Source organism: Lissotriton helveticus, chromosome 10, assembly GCF_964261635.1.
Source record: "Lissotriton helveticus chromosome 10, aLisHel1.1, whole genome shotgun sequence".
In the NCBI taxonomy this organism is placed as follows: domain Eukaryota; kingdom Metazoa; phylum Chordata; class Amphibia; order Caudata; family Salamandridae; genus Lissotriton; species Lissotriton helveticus.
Window position 1 is genome coordinate 1157862816 of NC_136071.1, and position 16567 is coordinate 1157879382.

A 16567-nucleotide genomic window follows, 5' to 3' on the forward strand; every position below is an offset into this window, starting at 1 on the left:
TCTTTTGATCTTCTAAAGTGAAAACAAACTGAAAATGGTATGTACACAGTGTATAGAGGAAAATACAGCATCTACAATAAATTGCAAAATAAACTGAAAATGCCGTAAAAGAGCGCTCTACAAATCAATCAATCAACCATGGGTTGGTAAAGCACAACTACTCACCCGTGAGGGTCTCAAAGCACTGGGGGGGAAGGGAGTGGCTCCCGAGTGCTGAGGGCATCCAAAAAGCCAGGGCTTGCGGTACTTCCTAAACTGGGGCAGTGTGGGAGATTGCCCGATGTGGAAGGGGAGGGTGTTACAGGCTTTGGTTGGAGGGAAGGGGAAGGACTTTCTTCCCGTTTTAGTCTTGTTGATACGTAGGATGGTGGCCAGAGATATCTGGGCTGATCAGTGGTGTCTTTTGGGTGCGTGGAAGGAGAGTTGTCAGGTGTTGTGAAGGGCCTTGTATGCATGGGTGAGTAACACTCATCTGGGAAGGTATCCTGGCAGGTGTGAGTCTAGCCAAACCTAGGGCCCAGTGGGACTACTCGAAAAGCCAGTTCGTCAGCTTCTTGTGGAATTCAAGAAGTGAGGAGAAGGCTCTACCTTTTATGCTTGATACTGTAGAAGGCTCGTCCAGTGGATTTGGCATTCAATATGCATGGGAATGTGTGCAAATAGGAGTCTGTACGAGCAGCAGTTACTGGAAAGTTTGTGAAAGCAGATGCAATTATTGAGGTGCAATGTAGTGGCCTTGTCGGTCCTATCTCTGTTGGCCACCAGGTGGAGTCCCGCGGTGAAGTACTCTTCCTGAAGATCAGGATTTTAGTCTTGTCTGTCTTCAGTTGGTCTTCATTCAGTGGGTGATTTAAGTCATGTGGCCATTGAACTTAATCTGTGTATTTGGCATCTTGTCTGTGAGGGAGAGAATGAGTTATGCGTCATTGGCATAGGAGAGGACGTTGAGGTTGTGGAGAGCTGATGGTGCTGGCTAAAGGGGTTGTTGCGGGAATTCTGCTCCTAAACAGAACTATGCGCAGGAAAACAGGACCTCGGTGTATAGGGTTGTACCTTCCTACAACCTTAGTTCCCCAAACCGACCAGCTATAGAGTCTCATTTGTTCTCCTACATAATCACGAAGCTACAAATGTTTAGACAACCCAGAACACAACGCTTCCGACACTCCCAGGAATCGCGGTAGCAAGACATACCCTTTCGCTCACTCACACTTACTTGTCCACAATAAGAATTAGCAGAGTCACTGTAATAGTTCAACATTTTTATTTTAACTATCATGCTCCATAATGCAGTATACGAGCCACTGCCAGCAGCAAAATGCATAAACTCAGAACAATTAGTATTGTTACAATTCCATAGAATATAAAGGTGGATGTCATCATATACATACAGTGGAAAAAGGACTTTAAGGCCTAAACAACCTCCCCATGACTAGAAGTTTTATTATATAAAAGATCATCTTTGGGCTTTGTCAGCAGACCCCATACCTTAGAGCCTATATGGAGGCGTTACATCATAGGCACAGCATAGCTCTTCTCCATGGTAAGGTCTCTCTCCAAGTGTGTGTTGGAACAACATGCATCCCCGTAATACCAAAGCATGAGTTTCCAGCAGTGCAACTGTGTTTAGCATGTTTGTCTAGGTGCTAGGGACTGACCAGAACAGAATAACAAAGGACATTGTTTATCGACCTTGCACATTGTGTTCAGACTGAACTCCAGGAACTAGCAGAGAAAGTGAAATGCAGACAGTTCTCATGTGAAAGGCATAAGCAGAGTCTTGCAAAATAAAGGCATGTAATAATGTGCGAAAAATCAGCATCATGGCAGCAGAGCCCAGGCTAACTTAGCAATGTCGACAATGACCCTAATGGCCATATAACAGGATCATGTATACATTGAGGAGAGTCGGGCTCAGGGAGGACCCTTGTGGAACTCCCTAGATGAGGTCACAGAGTGGTTCTTTTCAGTCAGGAAGGAGCAGACCCATTGGAGTGTGCCCTTTGAGTCCAATGTCATGAAGAAGTTGCATCAGAATGGGGTGGGAGACCATGTCAAACGATAGGGAGAGCTCCAGGAGGATGAAGGCTGCCATATCCCCTCCGTCCAGAGTCATGCAGATGTCATCCATGGCGATGAGAACGGCTGTTTCCTTGCTGTGGTTGGGTCTGAAACTAGACTGAGTTGTGTTGAGAAGTTTGTGGTTGTTGATGTATTCTGTGTGGCATCGGTGGATAATTTTCTCAAAGACCGTGGCCTGGAATGATTGCAGGGAGGTCGGTCTGCTGCTGGCGAGCATTATATGGTCTGCAGAAGTTTCTTCAGCAATTGATGGACGGTTGGAGGTTTCGAAAGCATCTCAGAAGATTGCAGAATTGTTATTGTTATTGTTATTGTTAATATGTGCTTGTATAGCGCCAACTCACCGACAGGTCTCAAGGCGCTTTGACCATAAAAACATAACAGCCTAATCAACATTCTGGAGGGAGGAGCAGACTAAACTAAATTCAACGCTGCCTTAAACAGAATGGGTTTCAGAGTTTTCCTGAAGTGAAGCCTGTTACCATCCCTGCGCAGGGCTTCAGGTAATTCATTCCAGATTTTTGGCAGCAAAACTGAAAATGCTCTGCCTCCTTTTGTGGCTAGTTTGAACCGAGGGCATACTAGCAGTTGTGCTTCCGCCGATCTCAGTCTTCTTTCAGGTCGATAGATCTCCAACCTTTCCTTAACATACGCAGGGGCTTGACCATAGATGGATTTATGGGCTATGCAGAGACTTTTGAAGATGGACCTTTGTATCACTGGCAACCAGTGCAGGTTCTGTAACAGCGGAGAGGCATGGGAGTTCCGCGGCAATTTAAAAATGAGTCGTGCTGCATCATTTTGAACCACCTGCAGTCTGTTGGTTAATGTCTTTGGTAGGCCCAGGTAAAGAACATTCCCGTAATCGAGTCTCGAGAGTATAGTAGCCGAGACTACGGTACGGAGCATGGATTGGGACAAAATTGGGACTAGTTTGCGCAACTGTCTCAACAGGCCATTGCAGACTCCTACCACGGTAGAGACTTGGCACTTCATTGATAGGGCACTGTCTATCTTTATGCCAAGGCTTTTTACCGAGTCGGCTGGTTTAGGGGTGGAGCCCAGTTCCTGTGGCCAATACAGGTCGCTCCAAGGCGAACAAGTAGATGAAACGATCAACACCTCGGTTTTCTCGGGGTTGATCTTGAGGAGGTTACTTGACATCCATTTGACTGTATATCGAAGTACCTCCTGTGCTTGTAGCTGGGCTTGTTCTGTGTCCTCCATACTTAAAAGTAGCTGAGTATCATCCGCGTAATTAAATACGCGACACCCCATCTCCGTCAGAGTTTTTATTAAGGGTTGTAGATACAGATTGAATAGGAGGGGGGACAATGCAGAGCCTTGAGGGACCCCGCAGGTAAGTTCTCCCACTCCTGAAACCATATCTCCCAGCTGAATTCTCTGGGTTCTCCCCAGCAGGAAGGATTCCAGCCATTCATATGCTGAGTCTCTAAACCCGAAGCCAGCCAGCCTGTCCAAGAGTAGAGGATGGCTGACAGTATCAAACGCTGCTGACAGGTCTAAAAGTATCAGTGCGCTAGGTTTTTTACTGTCAGCCATCATTCTTAAATCATCCAGCCCGAGAGCATGACTAACTCGGTGCTGTGATGTGCGCGAAACCCTGCCTGCATCTCATGGAGAAGATGGTTAGTATCCAGAAACGAGGTCAGCGATGTCAACACATGTTGTTCCAAGACTTTGGACAGGTATGGCAGCTGGGAGATGGGTCTATAATTTTTCAGCACTTTGGGGTCAGCCCCAGCTTTCTTTAATAGTGGTTTCACCCTAGCTTCCTTAAAGCTGGCTGGTAGTCGGCCTGTATCTAGTGATTTATTCAACATCGCTAGGATGTGATCCTCTAGACTAAGGCGAGCCAGGCGAAATACACTTGGGGGACATGGATCCGCTGGAGATCCAGACTTTACTTTCCTCATCAAGACTTCCAGGCCCAGTGCATCTAGTTGAGGGAATTTAGACATATAGGTTCCCACTGGAGTTTGGAATGTCTGTGGGCCTGTAGGGCCTGGGGTGGCATTTGTTATCTCTTTTAAAATAGGTCAACCTTATCCAGGAAGTATGTCAGAAAGACATCACAACTGATGGTAGTGTCTATAACTTGAGCTCTCTTCGTCAGTTCAGTGAGTATCTTAAAAATTTCCTTTTGGACATTGTCTGCTTCATTAATCCGCTTCTCGTAGAAAGAGGCCTTAGCTTCCTGTATATAATTTTTATAGATGTGAAACAGTTTCCTATAGTCCTCATAGGATGTATCGTCTTTTTTCCTCCTCCAAATTCTTTCAACATTTCGTAGCGCTTTCCTATGTTCCCTTAAAGCAGGGGTGAACCAAGGAGCGCCTTTCCCCCCACTGTTAATTTTTATGAGCTTCTCAGGGGCAATCTGATTTATTGCTCCAATTAAGCAATCCATTAGAGCATTACACTCCTGATCTATATTAGCATCAGGGATTATGGGTTGCAAAAGATCCGCAAGTTTAATGGTCAGGGATTCTGAGTCCACATCTTTCCATTTGCGGCCCATTTTAACGTTAGACCCTGATTGCAAAAGTTGTTTATCGATAGGGACCTCGCAGTAGATCAGATGATGGTCTGACCATATACAAGGGAGTATTTTCGTAACACTGATCTTGGGATCTAAGGTCCATATCAGGTCAAGAATATGACCCTTTATGTGCGTAATGGAATTTACCAATTGTCTAAAGCCCAAAGAGGACATAGTAGTCTCTACTGATTCCGCTGCAGAGTCTTTCTTTTCCCTGTCCCAATGAAGGTTAAAGTCCCCTGTGACAATTATATTTTTGTACCGGGAGCACAAATCTGACATAGTAGCCATAAAACCGTCATTAAAAGCCGAAGTAGAGCAGAAGAGGTGGAGGCATTAAGCATTGTGTGAGCATGGCGCTAATTGGTTGCAGTCCTCTACAGTAGGCATGGGGGAGAGTGGTCTGATGGGACTGATTTCATGGTGGTAACGGCTTCTTCTGGGGATGATAATGGGCCCTGTAATTAACATTGGTTCTTTGGATAAGATCAGGAGGAATTTGGCGAGGTCGGTCTTGTCCAGGTGAGGGTTGAAGTTGCTGTAAATGGTATTGATTTTGTTGTGGAAGGATTGAGAGGGATTGTTACAGAGGTTTTGTGATCAAGTGGAGGCAGCACCTGGTGAGGTGAAATCATTCACAGTGGTGAAGATGACTTTGCTTTTATTGGTGCTGGCTCTATGCGGTCCACCAGAGCGATGCGTTTGGTGGTCTGGATCATTTAGTGGTAGGGTCTCAGTAGAGGGAATATTCCCAGAATAAATAACCAGCATTGGCAAAGCCAGTAGTTCTCCCCTATGGTACCTACTGACCTGCCGATGCTTTTTGGCAATGCTGAACAGCATCAGTGACAAGAAATTATTTTTGTCAGTGCTGGTTAGTGTTGTCATAAAATAAAAAGCTGTGATGATGCGGCCTTTATTGATGGGCACATCATTCTGTAGGAGTGCATTTATCAACACAAATGCCTACCGAATGAGGAGTCAACATTTTCTTTTATATTTCATTGAGCAATCTAAGATGGCAGGTGCCAGACATTGTAAGTGTAAAAAGAGCTTTTAGGGAGGGTCTTCAGCAATTTTCAACCTGGCCCTCCAAATAATATATATTTAAAACATATATTTAAAAAGTAATATGGGAGGTGGTGGGCGATGGATAAGTCGGTAGGGGGAGCGGGTTTGTGTAAAGCCTGGGGGCGTGGGCGGTGAACATGAAAGCCAGAGCAACACAGGGGGTGGGGGGCACACAAGGGGCACAGAAACACAGAGGTGGGGGGAAGAAGCACACAAGGAAGATGGAGCACAGTGGGGCATGAGAAGAAGTGAATAGACGAGAGAGCAACCTCAGCATGAGCAGCTTGTTTTTTTGGTGAGAGACCAACAATAAAGAGAGAGCTAATGGAGACTCTTATGGAATGCTTAACCAAGAAAGGAAAAAGCAGTTCCCTAAAAGGGAGCAGCAGAAGAACATAAATCAGCTGGTTGAGATGGTGGTAAAAAGGTTATGCTCCTGGAGAGGGACAAACACAAGATGGACAAGGAAAGCCATCATGATGACCTTGTTTTACATTTAGCCCCTCATTGCCTAGAGAGAGAGAGAGAGAGAGAGAGAGAGCATGTTACATGTTCTCATACAGCTTCTGCATCTGATGACAAAAAAAGCACAAAAACAAATAAAGCAAAATTATCATTTCTCTCCACTTACGGAATACTCTATGTATGCGTGTTTCCAGTCCGATATTATTGAATAAAGGCCATGTTGGTTTGATCATCTTGGAAAGTCACATGTTTACACACAAAAAATGAACTGACAGTCATTAAGGAATACTGCAAAATTCTTTGGATCGCCAGCGAACCTTTCAGAAGGTGTGAAGGGCCTACTTGAAATCACAACAAAAGAGGAATGTGTGTAAAAATAATTCACAAAAAAAGTCTGTCTCTCGTAGGAACTGGCAGTGCCCTTCGACCTGAACTTAGTATCTGTGGACAAAAATACTTGATTAACATTTTTTCCCTGTTTTCATTCATGTCTCCTGTTTGAGGGATACTAGCTCTAGATGGAGGGACTTTTTTCTCTTGATACAGTGGCTTTTTTCTGATTTAATTACACTATCTTATTCTTGGTATTTGGTTAGGAATTCCACAATCTGAGGCAGTGTCTTAATCCATCGCTAAGTTTGGATGATAGTGAGGGATACGCAATCTGTCAGGTTGAACTAATCTTGGGCACGGGATCCAGCCAAAATAACTCTTTTCGGTCTCTGACTAACCCCACCAGAGGCCACAAACAGGAGTACGACGAAGAAAAAACAAAAACACAAGGTTTCACCACTTCTTCCATGTCCATACTACGAACAAAAAGACAGTTCAATCATAACTAAGTTCATTGAGATGTCAAGAAATTCTTCCATTCATCCATAAACGCATTTCGCCCTACAACAAGGACTTCATCAGGGAGAACATATATCTTTAAAATTAATATCACCATATACGATTTGCTGTCTGCAGGATATACAGATGGTTTTAAGTATGTGGATCATTAATGGTCGTTGACACTGAGAATTCTGTATCGACATCTACTTCGTAGCATGTCCACTCCTTCACTGATGACTGGTATGTCAGATAATTAAGTGTAATTGCATATACTGGAGCAATATCTCTGTGTAAACAACTCGCTGTACTTCAATACGTGAGGAGTAATTCCCGAGACCTAAACATGCGAACGATAGTTATTTTATCACAGGATGGGATTAGGGGGGGATCGAGCGGTCGAGCAGTCAAAGGCTTACTTTTGGTGATGTAGGTTAAAAAACCTATATACAGTTAAAACATGAATAACTTTCTATAACTAGAATGTTCAATTATGACCCTTTCTTCTAATAAAAAGATCAGGACTTTATTTCACAACTGGATGAAAGGATGGTAAAATATGGTATGCATTAACAATGGTATCTGTGTGCTACTAGGACCTTGACTCTGAGCAGAACACTGAGTTCCATCCCTGCGGCTGCCTAAAAGGGGATGACCGGTGAAGAGAAGTTCTGATACAGCTCTATGTTTGCCTCTCTCAAGTGTGTTCGGATATGCATGTCTGGTTGAGTAAATGCAGACAAGAACAATTCTGTGTGGCTGGTTTGGTCATCAGTGTTTTTGTGCTCATAACTGCCAACTACTGGGTACATCCATATCATCCTGGAAGTTATTGGGCACTTCCTGTTTTGATGTCTAACAGGTACGTGAAGCGGCCAGATAGGATGTTGGTGCTGATGTTACAATCACAAACTCAGTGGATGTCCCAGGCTCAGTGGAGTGACCGCCACACTCTACGCAAACCACAAGCCTCTCAAATATTGTAACTTAGCCTGCGGTAGCCTGGTGGTGTGTTGGTTAGGAGTGCACCTTTTTCTCCAGAAGGGTTTCCATAATGATGCAATCATCAAGGGCTGATTTTTGGGGGTCCAACCTTTTGTGTCAAGTGTTCGAGCCTCTAACGGGGAAGGCTTTCAGAGGTTGGACACTCAGCGGCAAGTTCTACTGCCAAAGTTGCAAGGGAGAAAGTGTGTCCTGGACAGTGGGCTTTCATAGAATCATTGGAGATGAAACAAACAATCTCTTTTGCTAGGGGCCTTTTCCAGATCCGAGAAGAAACAATTCCTCTTGGTTAGGGTATGTTTGTCTTGGTCAGGCTGGGCTGCTATAGAAGCACTCTAGGCTTCGCACAAGCTCCAGTCACATAGGGGAGTAGGTCATAGCTGCAGATTTAAAGTAGCTGCACCTCTCTATTCTAGAGGTTGACTTCATACTTGTTCTTGATCAAAGCAACAGATGGCTTCCTGCTCAGTCTTCAAGTCTCTCCCAGGCTCCAAAGTAGGGCGGCAATGTTTCCCCCCACCCACGGCCAGTCATTCCCTTCTCAGAGAGCGCCAAGAAATCAAAGGTGAATTGAAATGCTGGTGTCCTGCACCATCTTGTGTTCCAATGTTGTGACACTTTGTGACAAACCGCCACTTACCCGTATTCTGACCCATGCTTCAATATATATATATTTTTTTAAACAATTTTTATTGTTGATATAAACATCTTAAACATTGGGCATTACCAAGGTTTACATTGTGCAAAACAGTTGTACGTAAGATAAAAGGTGAAGCAGAGTGACCACATCTTGCCAATAGAAGTACATAGCAGCAATACAGTTCAGACAATTATATAATGGCGCCATTCTCATCCATGATTCTCTCATCCCTTCTCCTCATCAATCCGAATCCGTTTCAATATTCAACTGGGGCGGGTCACAAATATGCCCCCTATACTCATTCCAGGCTCCCCAGATGAAACTGTCCATATGAATCTTGCTTTGTATGTTGTCCAGTTCCATGTCTAGCCCCCCGCAATACCTAAAACTGAGGTGGAATCTGTGGTGTTTAGGGACGTCACTGATGTTTTACATTAATTCCAAATTCCCTCCAGCCAAATGGACATGGTTGTATTACTAGGGCTGTAGATCATTTAAGTAAGTTGATTTCTGGTTACCAGAGTTTTGCATGGTCTTCCTTCTACAAAATGTGTCCTCATGCAAGCCATAGGTTTCTTAATAGTAACATGCATATTTGCATGGGGGTTTATATAGTCTTCTCTAAGCTTATAGTACTTTTTTCCTAGTGTGCGATGTGCGGAACTGTTCTAAGAAAGACCTTTATAACAGGAAGACCGTGTATTGAGAGTGAAAATCCAGATAATGATGCAGACATTGACGATTCCTTCTTAGGGTTCAGCATGCATAAGATGGACGTAGTATTTTTTTTTTTACTGCGTCCTGCCTGTAAGGGAAACATCTGACTTCACAGTGCAACAATTAGGCATTGTCCGGCTACCTGAAATTCCTCACTGTATAGTACAGGAAATTAGAATAAGACTTGTTGAGGAAGAGGTGTGCATGAGTGTTTCACCTCTTTATTGTCACACAGCCTGAAAACATGCTCTCTGATCCTGAAGATTGCAAATAAATGATTGTTAGCTCAATTAAGTTGTTAATTCACTGCAATTTGCAGATATTTGTTATTTATTGTGCACTTTGCTAACATGGTAGAAACCTGGACTTATGTGTACCTCCTGAAGAGTATAGCACTGTACCCGGAAGAACGCCAGAAACACCTAGACCACCTCGCAAGGAACTCCTATCACACATGCGTAGTTGTTGGTTATTTTTTGGAGGGGTCTTCTCTGGTTTTATGTTGAGTGGTTGCAGCTCATCGAGTCCTGATTTTGTAAAATCCAATCAGATGAACCTAAGCTATACAATTTTAAAGATGTTATGTCAAAATGGCGCCTAAAAGCACAAAGCCCCACGCTCGGTTATCTGGTCATGCGAGACGAGGTGAAATGAAGGTTTAGGCATGGCAAAAAGCTTATTTTGAAACTAAATACTCGAGGCAAGTGCACAGCTCGATTCTCCTACTGGTCAAGCGAGGTGTCATCTAACGTCCCCAGATGACTGCAATTAAATGTTCACACGTGCTACCAGTGGTACACTGGATGCATCCCTGTGGGCACACAATTACTCCTCACTCCAAATGAGGATTCTATATACAGTCTTTTAGTGTTTCAATGATCGATTTTTATTTCACACAATATCTTTTGTTATTTGAGGTTTCATCAATTTTCAGTGATTTCATGATATATGTACTCATTCATATGCGACATCATTAATCTCAAATCCAATGCATTTCGGGCATATCTACCAGCCCTTCATCAGGGAACAACACTGTAACAAAAAATAATAATATGCATAATAAAAAAATGTAATAGAATACCAGAGGACTACTTATACAATGTGCCATGTACTGAAAGTGTTACGTTAAACCAAAAGTGACTATGTGCCTTTTCTCAACCTTTATAACCCGTGGACTCCTAATTATTAAATGTAAGAAAACCAAAACACTTACATGCCGCATTTTATCTGGTCACTAGGCACGATATTAAAGCTAAAAAACGTGAAAGAAAATTGGGTTTAGTGATAGCGTCCACGAATCACTCTCTGTACGGGTTTATAAACGTTATTAGGTGCTCTCAACTAACCTTATGCTTGGTACGTCCAAGACGACAGTTTGTCCATGTTCGTTACAATGTTAAACGTCCGTGAGGGTGCCGAAGTGCTAGGCACTCTTAAAGTTTGAAAAACACCGCCGTTGTTTGGTTCCGGTCACGTGATCAATAAACACTGAAGAGATATTCTCAGTGTTCTCTATCCCGGGCTTATCGAACACTCATAATATGAGTCTCAGTGTTTCTTTGATGCACGGTAAAATGATTAGTTTTAGCCTACAATGCGGACTAAAAAATGGGCTCAAAAAGGCAATTTCTAAAAAGTAACCTAAACGAAAACGGGGACTAAAGAGGGACTCGAACCCTCCACCTTGTCTCTATGTTAGACTCGATATATTCATGTGTGCTATACTAGCAGTGTGATGAGTGCAATGGTTTATGAAATATACAGGCAGAAACATGGGAGTAAAATAAAATAAAACAATTGAGTACATTTAAACAGAAAAATACAAATGTAAACAAAAGCGCAGGGGCCACTTTATGGACCAAGGAATGTTCATAATGTTCATAGTATTTATAAGTAGCACGATAGTTCAATTCGGTCATTCAGACCGTTCGGTTTCTGTGATGACAATTTTTGTATCCAAAAATTCTCCTGCTGTAGGAGATATTTGGTGTTGTCTCTACCTTCTTTTTTCTCAACTGTTTCCAGTATGATATATTTTAGTTGGGATATGTTGTGCTGTTTCTCCAAAAAATGTACAGCTACTGTAGATTTGACATTTTTTTTGTACGGATGTTTGATTTGTGTTCCGTTAGTCTTGTTTTTATGCGTCTCTCAGTTTTGCCAATGTATAATTTCCCACAAGGACATTTCAAGGCATATATGACATTAGCTGTGTCGCATGTTGCATTAACTTTGAGTTTAATTTCGTACCCTTTCATCGGATGATTGATTTTGTTTCCTTTCATAATGCTGTTGCAATTACCACAACTAAAACAGGCTTTGGTACCCTTGTATGTTTCCACTTTGGGTATTTTGTTCTTTAAAATTTCTCCTACGTTGCGAGCTCGTGTATATGCGAACAGTGGTGGGTTTTCAAAAGATTTGTCGAAGTCTGGTTCTAATTTTAGTATTGCCCAATTTTTTATGATGATTTTTTTGAACTTTTCACTTCGTGTAGAGAATTTGGAAACTGCTACAATCCTAGTTTATTCTTTTTTGGATGCTGATTTGAGCAATTCTCTTCTGTCTATTGCATCGACTTTCTTTCTGGATTCCTCTATGATATGTTTGGGATAGCCTCTATTTTCAAATCTCTTGGCCAATTCATCCATTCTAGAGTCTGCTTTGATCCTATCAGAAGTTATTCTTTTGACTCTCGCCATCTGAGAAAAGGGAAGATGTTTCTTTAAACTTGGATTGTGGAAACTTAGGAAATGTAACATATTGTTCTTATCTGTACTTTTCTTGAAAATATCGGTTTCAAAACCTTCATTTGTTATCAAGATCTTTACATCCAGAAAAGTGACTGATGTTTCTGAAATGTCCCAGGTAAGTTGTATTCTGTCATCTATCTCATTGAATACACTGAGAGCAGATTGTAACTCTTCTTTTGATTTCTTCCAGATGATAAATATATCATCTATATATCTTACCAGAAGTTTTAGATTGTCTCGCCATTCTGTTTTGGAGAAGATGTTCTTTTCCTCGTATTTCTGCATGAATATATTCGCGTACACCGGTGCAGCTGAATTTCCCATTGCTGTTCCAACTATTTGTTGGTACCATGTGTCTTTGTATCGAAAATAGCTCTGATATAGCGTGAACACCATTAGTTCCATTAAGAAAGTCTGGAAGGACACATCCAGGTCCATGTTCAATAATGCCTTTTCCACTGATTCTATTTCTAGAGAGTGAGGTATTGATGTCTACAGCAAGCGAACATCCGCTGTACATAAAATCAGGCTTTCTTCTTGATCAATTTTGACTGCTTCCAATTTTGTTAAAAAGTCGGTGGTGTCTTTAACGTATGTTCTCATGTTCTTTACCGTGGGTTGAAGATACTTGTCTATTAGTTGACCAATGGGTTCGTGAAAGCTATCACAAGTTGAGACAATTGGTCGCAGGGGAGGATCCATGAGATTTTTGTGGATTTTAGGTATCATGTATAATACCGGACTCTTTGGATTAGTTTTGAGTAAGAAGTTCTTAGTTTTGGCATTGATGGTTCCCATCTCGTAAGCATTTTCAACGATGTTTTTTAGAAGTTTCATGTATTCCATGATGGTATTTCCTTCCAGTCTCATATATGTGTTTGTGTCCGTTATATGTTGCATGACTTTCTCCTCGTACATTGAGCTGTTCATGATGACTAGAGCGCCACCCTTATCCGCTTTTGTACATGTGATTTCCGGGTTGGATGCCAAGTTTTTTAGAATATCTAAATCCTTTTGGGTAATGTTCTTCTTGCCATGAGTCCCATACTTCAGTCTCGAGAGATCCTGTTTCACCAATTTTTCTAAAACGTCCAACGTCTTATGGCTTACTGGTGCCTGAAAGGTGCTCGTAGCTCTCAATCCTCGTAATTGGTCTATCTCTCCACTGCCTTGTTTTGGAAGTACATTGTCAAAAAAATGACGAAGTCTCAATTTGCGCATGAGTTTAAAGAAACTCACCTCTAATTCCAGTGCATCAGTGTTTGTTGTTGGTACAAAAGATGTTCCCCTTTGCAATAATTTAGTTTCGTGTGGACTCATCTTATAGTTGCTTATGTTAATGACTAGTTGTTCTATGTCTGAATTTATGTCTTCTTCCGTTCTTTGTCTTTCTTCAGTTCTACTTTGCTCCTCGTATTAGGATGTTCTTTCTCCTTTTCCTTTTCTTTTTCCCCTCCTGGGTCTCCTTTTTGGGCTTAGCCCTGGTCTAAAAAAGAACTGGTTTCTGGTGAAGCACTTGTAGTAGGCTGTTGTGATTGTGAAATCTCCTGTGTTCTAGCGCTCGGTTGTGTTTTTTGTGTTTTTTGGGAGGTGTCACTGCCAGATGATGACGTGTCGGTGTTAACCGAATAAGGTCGATTTCTTCTCTTCTGAGCGTATATTTCCACCCATGAATATACTTCCCCCAGTTTATAATCCAGGGTGTCCCGTTTAAACTTTCTTATTCTCCTCTCGTGTGTCTTTTCCATTTGTTCTTGAATGTCTTCCAAGTTCATCCTCCGGTAGCTGGGCACAAAAGCAGTCAGGGTTAACTTAATGGCAATGTGTTAAAGTATTTATGCTGAACACAATAGTAATGCAGTGAAAGCACAACACCAGAAAAATCTCCCACCAATTTAAAAATAGAGTACAAGTTTATAAATTATTTGACACCAAAACGATAAAAATCCAATCGGATGAACCTAAGCTATACAATTTTAAAGATGTTATGTCAAAATGGCGCCTAAAAGCACAAAGCCCCATGCTCGGTCATCTGGTCGTGCGAGACGAGGTGAAATGAAGGTTTAGGCATGGAAAAAAGCTTATTTTGCCACATCGAAATGGCAATTTAAACTGCTCACACACGCAAAGGCAGGTCTGAGACTTATTTAAAAGGCTACCTAAGTAGGTGGAAATCGGTGCTGCGTAGATGTAGTAACACTTAAGACATGCAAGTACATTAAATGTGCCAGTTGGGTGTAAGTTAATTTTACCATGTTTTAAGAAGAGAGCACACGCATTTTAGCACTGGTTAGCATTGGTGAAGTGTGCAGAGGCCTAACAGCCAACAAAAATGGGTTCTGAAAACAGGAGAGAGAAGGCTAAAACATTTGGAGGTGACCCTGCAGAGAGGGCCCGGTCCTCCAACAGTGTGGGCCTTGTTTGGCATTTCAGAAGTGGTTACAGTTCTTGAATGTGTTTGGTGATGTGGTTATTGTTTTGTGTGTATGCATCTATGTGTCCTGCGGTAGGGACTGTTAGGCTTGTGCTGCTGCAGTACAATACGTGATCTGTAGTCCTTTCAAACAAGCTCCCCAACAGCAAGAATTAAAATGCCCTCGTGACTAGTGCAAGCATGAAATAGATCATTAAGGAAAGCTTCTGACGACCTTATCTTCTCATATTGGCCAGCTGATGGGGGTAGCAGTAATGATCATTTGTACTTCTGCCACTCTTGAGCTAATTGCGTTATCCAGAGGTGGGGACAGGTAATGTTGAATTAATACTGTGCGCAGTGTCAGCTGGAGGATTTTCTGAGTCCAGAGCAAGACCCATTTTGGGGATTTATGAAACAGATTTTATTACCCATTTTGTGCTAATTCATGCCACATAACATCACACAATACTGAATTATAAATTAAACTTTCTGACATGGGGTCACACAGAAACAGCCGAAATATGTCTTGTCCTGCGTCCAAAAATCTTTGCGGAGACACTTGATGGGGGAAGAGAGAGACAGAGGTAGGTAAAGGGAGTGAGAAATGTTGAGATGGAGAAACAGACAATGTATGAGATAAGGAGGCAAAATACCTCCTTCCCAAGCGTCCCCTTGGAGAGCGGTGGTCTTGGGCTGTTGCCCGCTTTGCCTGTGCCTTAAAATGCCGCTGACTATGCCCACTTTTGTTTGCTGGACTTTCTTTTTATATATGGCTTTAAATAGTCTGCGATCGTGGTTTTGTGCAGGAAAACAGTCAAAAGGTTTTCTTTTGATAATCTGCAATTACTGGTATTGAGTGTTGGCGTCTCGAAAATGGAAAATGGATATTGAAGCATTTTGCTCTCATGCACAAAATTGTGCTTTTATGACACCAGCCTGTGCACGGTACCTGTGATATGCTGTGCATTCTTGGCCCATTGCACCTTTCGAAGCCCTTGGTCTTTTCAGCATCATCCTAATATGTGCATTGTACCCGCGAACGCAAAAAGAGCCACTGGATTGTTCAATCGAGATGACCAGCAGCCCTGGACCTCAGTCAGGCCACAGAGGTGACTTCGAAGGAAGCCATGAAGCATCCACACAACCTGATTCAAATGTCAAAGCTCATATCAATGGCAGTCAGTATAGGAGTTCTCTTTTTGAAGACCGTTCACTCAAGGGTCCAAGGACGGCCATCCCTAGACTCTGGAACCTGACTGGCTGCATCGCTCTAACCGCATCACTTTGTGAGCAGACAACCATTCTCCATGGGCCGCGCGCCCTGCGCTTTCTAACCATGGAGTCGAAGGCCACTGTTCAGTCGTCTCACTGCCTGTATCTCTCTAACCATCCCACTTGAGGGCAGAGGGCCGCTCTCCTTGGGTATCACTGCCTCCATCTTTCTACCCAGACCATCAGGGTGCAGAGCCACTTTCCTTATGTCTCCATGACTGCATCTTTCTACCCAGACCGCCCGGGAGCAGAGAGCCACTCTCCCTGGGTCTCCCTGCCTGTATTTCTCCATCCCACCTGGGAGCAGAGAGCCACTGCCTCCATCTTTCTACACAGGATACCTGAGGGATTGAGCCACTTTCCTTGGGTCTCCCCGCCTCCATCTTTCTTTCCAGGCCACCTGGGGACAGAGAGCCACTCTCCTTGGGTGTCACTGCCTCCATCTTTCTGCCCAGGCCACCTGGGGGCAGAGAGCCACTCTCCTTGGATATCACTGCTTCTTTCTACCCAAACCACCTGGAGGCAGAGAGCCATTCGCCTCGGGTGTCCCTGCCTCCATCCTTCTACCCAGACCACCTGGGCGCAGAGAGTCACTCTCCTCGGGTCTCCCTGGCTCCATCTTTCCACCCAGACCACCTAGGGGCAGAGAGCCATTCCCCTCAGGTCTCCTTGCCTCCATCCTTCTACTCAGACCAACTTGGGGCAGAGAGTTGCTCCCCTTGGGTCTCGCTGCTTGCTTCTGCCAGTCTCTGGTG

At 43.1% G+C, this 16567-nt stretch overlaps 1 protein-coding gene across 2 annotated transcripts in view; it reads left to right on the forward strand.

Annotated features, from left to right (window-relative positions):
- The window catches only part of LOC144784889 (NF-kappa-B inhibitor-interacting Ras-like protein 1), a 150219-nt gene that overhangs the window by 103113 nt on the left and 30539 nt on the right, over positions 1-16567 (forward strand). The gene's annotated exons all lie outside the window — the stretch shown is intronic.